The following is a 13,259-nucleotide window of genomic DNA, read 5'->3' as shown; positions in this document are numbered from 1 at the left end:
TGTTTTTGTTGCTTGCCAGGATGTTGATATTTGGTTTCCGGGGTGTTCTTTGGGTTGGTTTTTGGCATTAATGTAATCAGTGCTAAATATTCCTCTGTACAGATGTGTTTTCAGTTGTTTTTGAGGCATATGTTAGGAAGGTTGGGGGCTTGACTCATGGACAATGATTATTTCTGGGTTCTGTATTCTAACATTAGACCCTTTCATTTAATACATTTGGCTGTTGGTGGTAAGGATTTTGATTCTTTTCATTCTGAATTTGCTTCAAATCAAACTAGCATGACTACAAATGTGGTTCATTTTATTTATTTATTTTTAGTTGTCTATTATTCCAAAATACATTAAAATGCAATTTGGAGATATAATGACATAAAAAGATCTCTTCTTCTATGAAAATGAAAGCATATTTTTATTTATTTATAATCTCTTTTATAAAAGTATTTTAATACCGCTTATTTATGTGTGTAAAATAATTTATCCACTGAATCAAATAGAAGTCGTGCAAACATTCAGAAACATGCATAAAAATAAACAGGAAACAATATCTTTTAGGGAACACATGCCCTCATAATTATTATATAAGTCAATTAAAATATTGGATAAATTGACCTTTTTAAGGCAAGTTTAATTCAGGTTGTAAAATGGTGTGAAAAAGAAGTAATGTAATGCATTAGGGATTTGTTCAGCTGTTGTCCACCATTTTCATTTCAAAATATTAACTCAACAAGCATCTAAAATGACCAATTTGCCCCCTGATATCATGATGTTTCATGTGTTGATTTACATTGATGTTATAATCCAGACAATTGGATTATGTTAGAAATCAATCCTTTCCTTTCCCAGGTTGAAAGCGTTAGACAATAAATCACCTGAATTAATTCATCTAACAGCTCATTTGAGCAGCCATAAAGAGCGTCCATCAAACTTTAACACAAATGCAAAAAATAAAAGACAAGCTCTAGTTTTTATGTCACTTATTATTATTGCTGTAATTTTGAATAGCTAGTTTACTGCCATGTACCTTACCATATCCATCACTGTGATTAAGGCTTCAACAGCTTCACTACACAGGTTTATGAGGAGTTTACATGCTAGTAGACCCCCTCAGAAAGTGTAATAACGTGGCCCTCCGCTGGGATGGCACAGATAAAATAGTTTATCAGGAAGTAGGGTCTCGTAATCCCTCTTGAACAGCCCTCGAACACCGGCCTAGTTCATCTGCTCCTCTTCACTGCATCAAACAAAACACAAAGATGTCCTTTCTAGACCTCACAGGAAATTATAAGAGTTTATCTATTCTTTCCTGTCACACATTAGTCATATGTCGATTTTTGTTTCGGTAAACTGAGTCACTGGTGTGAAATCAGCAAGGAATTTATCAAGCTGAGCAGGAATCAGGCGATACAGCACGATACCTTCAAAAGAGCTCGTAAAGCTGGAGTCAATGTCAAGCTTGATAAAACACATTCTCTTTGATCTGTAAAAAAAAGAAAAAGAAAAAAAAAACCTGGCTGCAGAATCCAGACGCTCAAAGCGGGCAAAACTAGACCTAACGTGTAACTGCATGGTAATATGTACCATGTTTATTAATATCCACATGAGAAGATGATCTGTTTTAGCATTAGCTATCCTAAAGGCTGAATATCTTGGGCAGAACCTGAGGATGTTTTAAAGAGATATAATTGATAAATCTGTCATTTAATCACCTTTATATCATTCTGAACCTATATGAACTTCTTTCTGCACCAAAAGAGATGTACTGTATATACAGTATACTCTACAGTTCAAAAGTTTGCAAGGAGCCTCTTATGCTCACCAAGGCTGCATTTATTTGATAAAAGTACAGTACAGTATAGTACAACTGTTCTATTTGAATACATTTTATAATGTATTATTTATTTCTGGCAAAGCTGAACTTTTACCAGCCAATACTTCAGTCCTTAGTGTCACATCATGATCCTTCAGAAATCATGCTAATATGCTGATTTAGTGTTCAAAAACATTTCTTATTGTTGTCAATGTTAAAAATAGATGTGCTGCATAATATCTATGTGGAAAGCATGATATATATATATATATATATATATATATATATATATATATATATATATATATATATATATATGTGTGTGTGTGTGTGTGTGTGTGTGTGTGTGTGTGTGTGTGTGTGTGTGTGTGTGTGTCTACTGTCACTTTTGATCAGTTTAATGCATCCTTGCTTAATGTCTAAATTTATTTTCCATTTTTAAATATGTATTTTTTCCCCAGCATAAGTACAGACATAATATTAAAAAATTAAAGCCATTTACAATACGTTTATCTGAGATTGAATTCTCCGTGCAGGAAAGAATTACTGTATGTAAAGATGTGTGAGCTATTTTTTTCCAGTGACCCAAGAGAGAAGTACAACATAGTGTTGATGTACAATGGCAGTGCACCTCAGAGACAGCTCTCTCTCTCACTCTTTCTTTCTCTGAGGAGTTTGTTCCTCTGGAGTTCAGCTCATCACAACCATGAACACTGACTTCCTACAGAGACTGCTTGAAATCAACATAAAACTGCTTTCTCAACCCATTTTACTTCTGCAATGTGACATGTTTCTAATTAAAAAGCAGTTTGACTGTAGGTTAACATTTACCTTGATCCTATTAAGCCAGATGCATTGATGAATTGTGCATAATATGACCAGGAGTGTGGATTAAAAAAAGAAGGTGAAGTGTGTAATTTTTGCAGCATGGATCCAATTTCACAAATACTTGTTTTCGCTATTGATTGAATTGATTTGCCAGAAGTTGATACACCGGACAGCTGAAATGAGCAAAGCAATGTTTGAAAGTGCTGCAGTGCAACAGTGTTTACACTCTGCTTAAGATTGGCTTACTCATAGTTGTCTTTGCACATTAATCTAGGAAAGGAGAAAGTATTTTAAAACATGACTGAAATGGCCAGGTTTATGTATGGTTGTCGGCTGTTATTGGGGTTGAACACACTGCATGCACTCATTTTCATGGACAGCAGTGCGTGGCTCCTCACTGGAGCAGCACCATGGACAGCGACAGGCCCATCAGCCTCAGGTCTGCCCTGCGGGACTGACACTGCACACCCTGCAGCTAGTCATTCTGATGCTTTAACATCTGTCCATAAAGAACATCTGTCCAAAGGAAAGTTATTTTAGCTGCACTTAGGTCTGTTTCCTTCTGTTGTTAGTAACTCCTAACATATTTGCTTAATTGTTAATTTTGTGCTTTATGATCTGTGGTGCAGTGCTCCCCAGAGCCACACTTTATCAAGAGGCTTTGTGCTAATAAATTTCAGCAAATTACATTTTCTGCAAAGTAGACAAAAAGTCGAGTGCAGTATAGAGACAGTGGGATGGTACAGATAACTTTTTGTGTGTGTGTGGTAAAGCTAGAGTAATTTAAGAGTTTTTTTTATGCAATCAAAAAACGTTTGGTAAAATATAGGAATCAATTCACAATATTAGTAGTTAGTTAATAGCTCACTATCTATCTATCTATCTATCTATCTATCTATCTATCTATCTATCTATCTATCTATCTATCCAATAATTATGTCAATAGTTCTAGCTGCTAATAATGACTAATAATAATAATGACAATAATTTTATGCCCTTCTGTCGAGAATCTAAAGTTTTGTGTTTGTGAACCGATTTTTTTTTTATTTATTTTTTTTTTACATTTGCTAATACTTTGCTAATACATTTGCTAATACTTTGCTACAAGTAACTTTTGCCGTAAGCGTTTTTATGTTTAAGTCATTTTTATGCAGTTGTGTTCTAGTGGAGTCGGGTAACACAACGAAGGTGTTTCCTAAATATTTGAATCTTTCCTAAATTTTATTCGCTTAAAACTAAAACAAAGAAATAATTTCCATGCGTAAACACTGAAACCTATAGAGACTATTCTATTTGTTGGGAAATCGCACAGCTGCAACTTTAAGACAGAAGCGAGCTCCCTCTCTTTTCTCGAACAATGGTCTCTACCAACCACCGCTGATCTCGCCGCTGAATCCTCAACGTGCCGTTTTATTTCTAATGGGCATAACTGGAAATCAAAATGTCATCGATATACGGGAGAATATCGCGTTTCTGAGGATGCCAACGGTGGATATTCATGCGGGTTTCGCCGGAGCAGTGCTGATTTTGGCCGGTGAAGCTTCCTTGTAGTGAATGAATCGGATGATTGGAGCAGCTGTGCGCTCGTGCTTAGATTGCAGCTGTCATTGATATCGCTCAGGGAACAGTGAGTATAAGACAGCGTGCACAATACAATACAACAGTCATTGTGTCTGACTTGTGGAAATGCAGTATTCTTTGTTCACCTTTTTCAAGGTGATTGGGAAATGCTTCTTTAGTGAAAGGAAACTTCCAACAGTTGTGAAAGGTATTGTTGTAGTAACAGATATATCAATGAATGTGAGTGAGTGAGTGAGTGAGTGAATGAATGAATGCTTTAATTAATGAATGCATGCAGATTCTTGGGAACTGATGATAATCTTTCATATCTCACAAAGGGAAAAGGTGCATAGATCAATTGAAGACACTGACAGAGAGAAAGGAAAGAGGGAGGAGGGAGGGAGGGTGAAAGAGAGAGAGGCAAAGGCATGATGTAATGCGCTTGAGACAGTGGTTGAGGATTCTCTTCAATTAGAATTACAGCAGCAGAATAAGCTGTTTTTAAAAGAGATGAGATTACTGTAACATGCCGGCTTGCTAGGTGTAGTGGGCATGTCACAGGAATTGTCTTTGCATATCCCATTGCCTGTGGTCCAGCTGTAATGGACCGTATTCACATGTGCCGGAGGACTGTGTGAACATGAAAGTGGTGCTCAAATGTACTAATGGTTGGCTGTTCGGTCAAATAAACCGTATTTGAATTGTTACAGCATGAAACTTCTATTTGTTGAATGTTACACACACAATTAATTTGAAATGCAAATACAATTTTTTTTTTTTTTTTTTACTGTTTTCAGGCAATAATGTACTAAAATGCACAAGTCGTACAATCACATCATGTCTGTGAAAGTAATTTGTCACTGTCTGTCCATTTTATAAAGTTTCAACTATTTTCCAAGCATCAAAAAAATGATGTAACCGGTGTATAACCAAACAAATATCTGCCTTCAATCCTCCAATTGAGTCATTTTGCTTCTGTGCAGACACCTAAACTCTTAGGGTGGCAGCCATGACTGTCTCATATTGATGGGGAACTATGGTGGCCACACTGGTGCTCTTGCCTCCTCTAATGGTCTTTACTGTAGATAGACAGGCTGAGAATAGGACAGCCCCTGTGTCCCCCTGACCCTGTTGGTTGTGCTGGTGTGTGAAGTCTACCTCAGCCTTTCCTCTGTGTTTTATCAAATGCACAGCTGGTTTGTATGACCTTGGTAGGGGGTGTGTGGTGGAAAGGATCTTTTTCACACCACTGAATGTGTGCAGGTTGGTTATAGTGAAAAAGTGGCAGTGAAAAATTACAGTGGAGTCCAGTCTGAGAACACTGTTGAAAATCTGGCATTTATAATAAATTAAATAAATATATAATGGCATTAAATAAATTAGAATTTTATAAGAAGGTTTAGTGGGGTTTGGGTTTTTTATGTAATTTAAATCTACGAAAAATAAAAGAAGAAAACCTTTAAATATCAAAATAAAATGTATATGAATGTAATGGTGTAAACGATATGAATGTAATTGTGTAAAATAAATGAGACATTTTTAAGATCACTGAAACAACCGATGAAAATCTATATTTGACATTTTAAGTATTTAGGACAAATGTAATTAATTAAAATAAATCCGTTCAATGTAAATGTGAGACCCTAACCATGAAAATAAACGTGTGGAGCTCTGACAGCTTAAAACTGTCATTAAAAGCTACAAGGACAAACCAAATACTAGGACATTTTAAAATTCACACACATATTCTCAAAATTAAGTTGAACTAAAATCTCTCTTAAAGGGTTAGTTCATCGAAAAATGAAAATTGTGTCATTTAATAACCTCCGTTCATCTTTGGAACACTATTTTAGATTTAGTCCGAGAGCTCTCAGTGCCTCCATTGAAGCTGTGTGTACGGTATACTGTCCATGTCCAGAAAGGTTAGAAAAACATCATCAAAGTAGTCCATGTGACATCAGAGGGTCAGTTAGAATATTTTGAAACATCGAAAATACATTTTGGTCCAAAAACAGCAAAAACGACGACTTTATTCAGCATTGTCTTCTCTTCTGTGTCTGTTGTAAGCGAGTTGAAAACACAACAGTTCAATGATATCCGGTTCGCGAACGAATCATTCGATGTAACTGGATCTTCTTGAACCAGTTCATCAATTTGAACTGAATTGTTTTGAACGGTTCGCGTCTCCAATACGCATTAATCCACAAATGACTTAAGCTGTTAACTTTTTTAATGTGGCTGACACTCTCTCTGAGTTCAAACAAACCAATATCCCGGAGTAATTCATGTACTCAAACAGTACACTGACTGAACTGCTGTGAAGAGAGAACTGAAGATGAACACAGAGCAGACCCAGATAATGAATGAATGATTAACTCGTTCTCGAGTCAAGAACCGTTTCTGTCAGACGCGTCCGATTCGAGAACCGAGGAGCTGATGATACTGCGCATGTGTGATTCAGCGTGAAGCAAACCGACACACAGAGCGTCTGAACTGATTCTTTTGGTGATTGATTGTGAACTGATTCTGTGCTAGTGTTATGGGTGCGGGTAAACCGAAGGCTTGAATGAAGGGCAGTTATCGCCAATGAAGTCATTACGGCGAGCGCAAAAGAACCGGTGGACCGCTTTCTTCAACCTGTTTATTGAATCTAAATGTCCGGAAGAATCGGTTCGCGGAAGAGAACCGAACTTCCCATCACTACTGGTGATCAGAAAACCAATGCAACCGGTTCTTGACTCCAGAATGAGTCAATCTTTTGTTTGTTATCTGTCTCGGCTTGGTGTTCATCTTCAGTTCTGTCTTCACATCAGTTCAGTCAGTGTACTGTTTGAGTAAAGGAATTACTCCGGGATATTGGTTTGTTTGAACTCAGAGGGAGTGTCAGCCACATTAAACAAGTTAACATCTTAAGTCATTTGTGGATTAATGCGTATTTGAGATGAGAACCGTTTCAAACGATTCAGTTCGATTTGGTGAACTGGTTCAAGAAGATCCAGTTACATCGAGTGATTCGTTCGCGAACCGGATATCACTACACTGTTGTGTTTTGAACTCTTTCACAACAGACACAGAAGAGAAGACAATGCTGAATAAAGTCGTAGTTGTTGTTATTTTTGGACCAAAATGTATTTTCGATGCTTCAGCATATTCTAACGGACCCTCTGATGTCACATGGACTACTTTGATGATGTTTTTCTTACCTTTCTGGACATGGACAGTATACCGTACACACAGCTTCAATGGAGGGACAGAGCTCTCGGACTAAATCGAAAATATCTTAAACTGTGTCCCGAAGATAAACGGAGGTCTCACGGGTTTGGAACGACATGAGGGTGAGTAATTAATGACATAATTTTTTCGGTGAACTCTAACCCTTCAAGTGATGTGTTGATAAGATAATCAATGAAAGCATTTGCATCAAAATAAATCAAAATAGAAGCTCTTTAGTGGTCTCAGACTTTTGGACCCCCACTATATGTCAAATACAGCATTATAATTTTAGCGTGATTGGTGCAGTTCCATTATTCTTGGCCTGTCTTGTATCAATACAAAAATCCACTGGTTTCATTGAACTCCCTCACCTCAGGCATCCCTTTCCTCTCAATCTGTACTTTTCTCTCTTGCTCCCTCCCCCCACAGCCATCCATCCATTCATTCAGACAGTGTGTGTGGAATATGATCGCTTGTGTTGTCATCAGTGGGGCTTTTACTCTGGGCATTACCTTGTGCTCCACTCAATACTCCGATTGAAATGTGGGCTTAAAATACAGTGTACAGCACTCTCGTACCAATTGTGCCAGTGAGCAGTCTTGGGTTTGTGCCCATCTGCGTTATATTTCAGTGCAAGATGTTATGCCAAATATCCTCTAAATATTCTGTGCCCTTGACCTTTTGTTAAAATGTGAGCTGCAATGCGTTAACAGTCAATAATCCACACTCCTTTGTTCATTTATTGAGTCCAGCCCACATGCTTGGACAATCACTGCTCCCCTGCTTTCAGAAGTTAAACTGATGTCTGATGTTAGTGCCTGTTTGGTGTAATGAAATATACATGGGAGTCTTCTTCACTGAAGATGCCGTAATGGTTGTCCTCTTCCAACCCTGCTGCATCATTCTGTCTTTCTTCCTTCCTCTCTTTTATTTCTTCCTGGAGGTTCATATAGATCACAGAGTTGAGATGCAGTTGCTCAGTTGCGTAATCACCAATGCTTAAGTGCCCTTTTGCTCTGATCTAAGTGCCTCCAGACCACGATTTCCACCGAGGGCACCCTGTAGTTGCTTTCAATTTGTTTGGTGGTTCAGTTGCACTTCATTCATAATTTTTCATTTGGAGCGTGTAGGAATATATGCTAATGAATTTCAGCAACTGACATTTTCTGCAAAGTTGATAAAAAAAATTGACAGTTTGATGCTACAGAGAGCTCACAATTTTATCAAAATGTATCAATTTCTGCTCTGCAATATGCAATTAAATGTCAAAATATTTTTAAAAGTACCACTGAGATTAGAGTGAGACAGACAATAAGGAGAATTTGTCAGTGCTGTTGTTTCATTTTATTTAGCATTGATTTTGTCTCTCCCATGCTCACTGTGTGTGAAGGCATAAATGCTGGCTCTCAGTCACACACTATACATATATATATATAGACACACACACACAGTGGGTATGGAAAGTATTCAGACCCCCTTCATTTTTTCACTCTGTTATATTGCAGCCATTTGCTAAAATCATTTAAGTATTTTTTCCCCCCTCATTAATATACACAAAGCACCCAATATTGACAGAAAAACACAGAATTGATGACATTTTTGCACATTTATTAAAAAAGAAAATGGCAAATGGCTGCAATATAAAAGGTGTGAAAAATGTAAGGGGGTCTGAATACTTTCCGTACCCACTGTATAATATACCCACTGTATAATATACATATTTATTATATTATTATATTACTTTTTTTGGACAGCCATCTAACCTACAGTTGTTTGGACAAACATTTTTTTGTTGTAATATTGAAACTGGATTTATTATTATTATTATTATTATTAATTTTATATTTCTGTAGAGTCAAATGATATAGAACAGTGAAAGAATAGTGTATAGAGCAGTAAAATCAACTCAATTACAGCCTCTCAAAGGAAATAGATCATGTGAACTATGTTATGTTACTGTATGTTATGTTATGTTATATTATGTTATGTTATGTCAGCTTACTAAAAAACAAAGTACAGGAAATGTTTTTATTCATTTCATCAGTAGTTTTCATTTTACCAAAAACATCTGTTGTGCTATTTTTATAGCTACTGTATGACTATAAATAGTTATGTCTATTTATAGTTAATAAATCATATGTGATTCCATGTAGGCCAAACACTTATTTTTAGTAGATTTAAGTAAACCCTAAAAGTTGTCTGATTTAGTCATTGTGGTCTGTTGTGCTCACTGATGTTGTGTAATGGTGACGTCAGAGGTGGTGTGTAAACTGGCACATCCAGACTGCTGTGAGAGGCGCTGCAACAGGTGTCTGTGTCTGAGTAGGACTGAATCTGTCAGTGTGTGAACACAACACAAGGTCTTTTTCCCCCATTGTAGGCAGAGTAGTGTTCGGGTATGTGTGCGTGTGTGCGTGTGTGTGTGTTTGTGCAGTGATTGAGAGGGAGTCCCAGACTCTGTCCCACAAGAATAATTTATTGATTAGCATATGGCATTGAGACGTCGCTTCTATTCCAGTTCCTTTGTCTCTCTCAATGCTCGCTTCTCTGTGTTATATCTGGATGTTTCTGCAGTATTCTCCAAATATCAGGAAAAAGCAACCCCTCTTTGCTTTGTCAATCCCCTGGTTTATAGTGATTGCTGTGCACTTTCATGTGAATTCGACAACTATCTAGTTCACACTCATTTTTAATTGAAAATTGTTTTCCTGACCAGAAAGCTCCAAGGGCCAGGGATGAGGAGTGTTGGTGATTTGTTTTTTATTGATCAGCTATCAATATCCCAATAACTACCTCCATGTTAAACTGCAACAGAGATGAGAAGGTGCTTCCAGATTCCTGAGGGCTCATTTACAGATTATTTCAAGTCATTTCAGGTTTCTTTTAATTTGTACACGACCGAACATGGTCATATCGGAGTAGTTGAGTTGTTAACTCTGTAATTAGACATCTTTTCCAACAACTTAACAGATTTTCTTTTATTTAACATGGTAGGAGTGCATTATGGCATTATTATTTATTTATTTTATTTATTGTATTTTATTTATTGTATTTTATGATATATAATTAATTTATATAATTAATTTATATTAATTTATACTTTTCCAGAATGCTTCAGGGCTTTTCTATTGTATGCTTGTTTGGAGACAGTAAAGCTGGCCACAGCCCAGTGCATTTGTGGGTCTAAAGTTAGCAGTTAATGTCTAGCTGGGAGATGGTGGGACTCTGGCTAACAGCCCGTTTGCATGGTGTCTGCAGGCCCATTGCCAGTGACAGCCAGTTTAGGATGGACTTGTAAGCCTACTATCTGTAAACATTGTAGGCCATATGTCTTCTGTAAATAAAATGAAATAGACTTTTTGTATGTTTAAATGTGTATACTATAGGAAAGTAAGATCATGTTTAAATTTAAAGTAATAATTATTTAGAAATTAGTTATGCAGGTCCATTTGGTGAAGCAAATGTATACTTGATCAGCTATCGGTATCCCAATAACTACATCAAGAAAATTCGCTCATGGATTTTCTGAGCAGTTATGAACTTAATAAGTGACCATTATGTAATTGACAGGATAATCAGTCAGTCACATTTTATTTAATTTTATTTTATTTAAAAATGTGTTTATTGAAATAATAAAATAAGTTGAAATAAAATAAATATTCAACTTAAAATTAGAAAATTAGAAATGCTGCCTTGTCATCTAACTGAAATTGAGTTGAATTGCTAAAATTGCTAAAACTTCAAATAAATAAATGAACTAAAATTCAAATGAAAACTGAAAATATAGTAAATAAAAGCTAATAGCTTAAAATATGAAGTGCTCTAATAATATACAAAAATACTAAACTTATTATACACATTTTTAAATCTTGGATTTTTTTCATTATTTATATATATATATATATATATATATATATATATATATATATATATATATATATATATATATATATATTAGGGGTGTAACGGTTCACAAAATTCACGGTTCGGTTCGATACGATACACTGATGTCACGGTTCGGTTCGGTTCGATACGTTTTAGATACAGCAAAATGTAAAAACATCTCAACTTTTCAGAATGCCGCAAGCGCACCGCGGGTCATGTGACAAGAACCAACCAATCAGCTTCATCCTTTCCCGTAACAACGTTGAGAGCTCAGCCAAGATGAAGGATCAGCTGATCATAGTTGTATATGGATTGCAATTTTGAAATAAATTTAGTAGCAGAGCTACTGCAAGCGATTTTTAGAGCTGCAAATCCATTTATCCTTCGCTGAAATTTCCGCGTCTCATGGAGAGAGCACGTCATTGTTGCTTAGCAAAGACAGACGCCTCATGAGCGCTTCTGCCCAAGCGCTTTGGAAAGGAGGAGAAAGACGCGCTTAGCGTTTTCCATGCGTTTTTAGGCACGATATGTGAACGGCCCCTAAGGCGCTCGCTCACTCAGCACGCGCTGAAGGCTCGTTGCAAAATGTCGAATGCCTTTAACAGACCAGAAATATAAGATCCTAAAATAACCAACAGGTCTGTTGTTTGGGTTGGATTCCCTGTAAGCTATAGTGTCTAAATGCTGCAGGGATAGTTTGCTGCGTGCATGTTTCTCCTTTTTTTCGTCTTTTCCCAGATAGTACTGACGCATATATCCCAGATATTCCCGCTTTTTTTTTTTTTTTTTTTTTATTCCCGCTGGTGTACCCTGTCATGTTGCAGATGCGACATACCGTTGTTTTTTTATCCACCACTCTCTTGCCATCACCATTATAGCTTAAAGGGAATCCAAAGTGCACCCAAACACCAGACCTGTTGGTTATTGGAGGATCTTCTCATTTCTAGTCTGTTAAACGCATTGGCTATTTTGCAACGAGCCTTCAGCGCGTACTGAGTGAGCGAGCGCCTGCTGAGTAGCCTAACATAAACATATAAGATGGTGTTTTTTTCTTCTTCGGGAGTGTCAGGGGCGTTGCCTGTTACGTTGTTTGGGTTATTGGGCTACCTTGTTGAACGCATATCATTATATTTCTCTCTCTCTCTCTCTTTTTTTTTTTTTTTCAAATATAATTAATTACTCCAACGAACCGTTCGGTATACATAATGCGTACCGCGTACCGAACCGAAAGCGTCGTACCGAACGGTTCAATACGAATACGCGTATCGTTACACCCCCAATATATATATATATATATATGGATGGATAGATAGATGGAGATTAATTTAGTTTTTCCTTATTACTTGAGAAAATCGCTCCTCTTTTTCCACAGTCCACAAATGGCACACACATCTTTAAACCCCTACAGCTGTAGAGCTCCCTGTTACATAAGCAAAAGAGAAAACGATGCATTCTGGCCCAGTAAACGGCACAAGCATCAAATCTAGAGTTCAGGAAGCATACACATATACTTTACAACATTATTCAGACTGATTCATTTTTTAAAATGTTTAATATTAACAGGACCTGAGATGCCTGGTCAGTCAATTGAGCTGGTATATGTCTGTGTATAGTTTAAATCATGGACTTCAATACAAGACTTACTTGCCAAGAGTTTGTCTTTCTCTGTTCATCTGTTCTTTCTCCACTCACTCTGTTGTACACCGGCATAAACACATCTCATCCTTGCCAGTAGATTCCTTCACCTGCTCCGCCTGTGTTGTATCATCACAGCCCAGGCGAGGTGCTCTGTGGCCCTGTGTGTTTTTAATGCTCGCCTCTACCTCTAACAGCTTTGAGTCAAACACATCACCACAATGTATTGTGTATGTAATTGACAGACAAAAGAAGTGTATGTTATGTACATAAAGTGTTAATAATATCATACTTCTCATAAGTGTGGGGTTGGTAAGACTTTTTAGCTGAT

The 13,259-nt window shown here is 36.9% G+C and overlaps 1 protein-coding gene across 3 annotated transcripts in view; it reads left to right on the top strand.

Annotated features, from left to right (window-relative positions):
- Positions 1–4,000: 4,000 nt before the first annotated feature.
- ppfia2 (PTPRF interacting protein alpha 2) overlaps positions 4,001–13,259 on the top strand; it is a 149,888-nt gene continuing 140,629 nt past the window's right edge. For all 3 annotated transcript variants that reach the window (XM_026209834.1, XM_026209833.1, XM_026209831.1), the window contains exon 1: positions 4,001–4,262. The gene's annotated coding sequence lies outside the window, so the exon portion shown is untranslated. The remainder of the gene's footprint in view (positions 4,263–13,259) is intronic.

This window comes from Carassius auratus, chromosome 29 (genome assembly GCF_003368295.1).
Source record: "Carassius auratus strain Wakin chromosome 29, ASM336829v1, whole genome shotgun sequence".
NCBI classification, from domain to species: Eukaryota; Metazoa; Chordata; class Actinopteri; order Cypriniformes; family Cyprinidae; genus Carassius; species Carassius auratus.
Note: the sequence above shows the minus strand (reverse complement) of the source record. Positions and strands in the feature narration are given on the sequence as shown.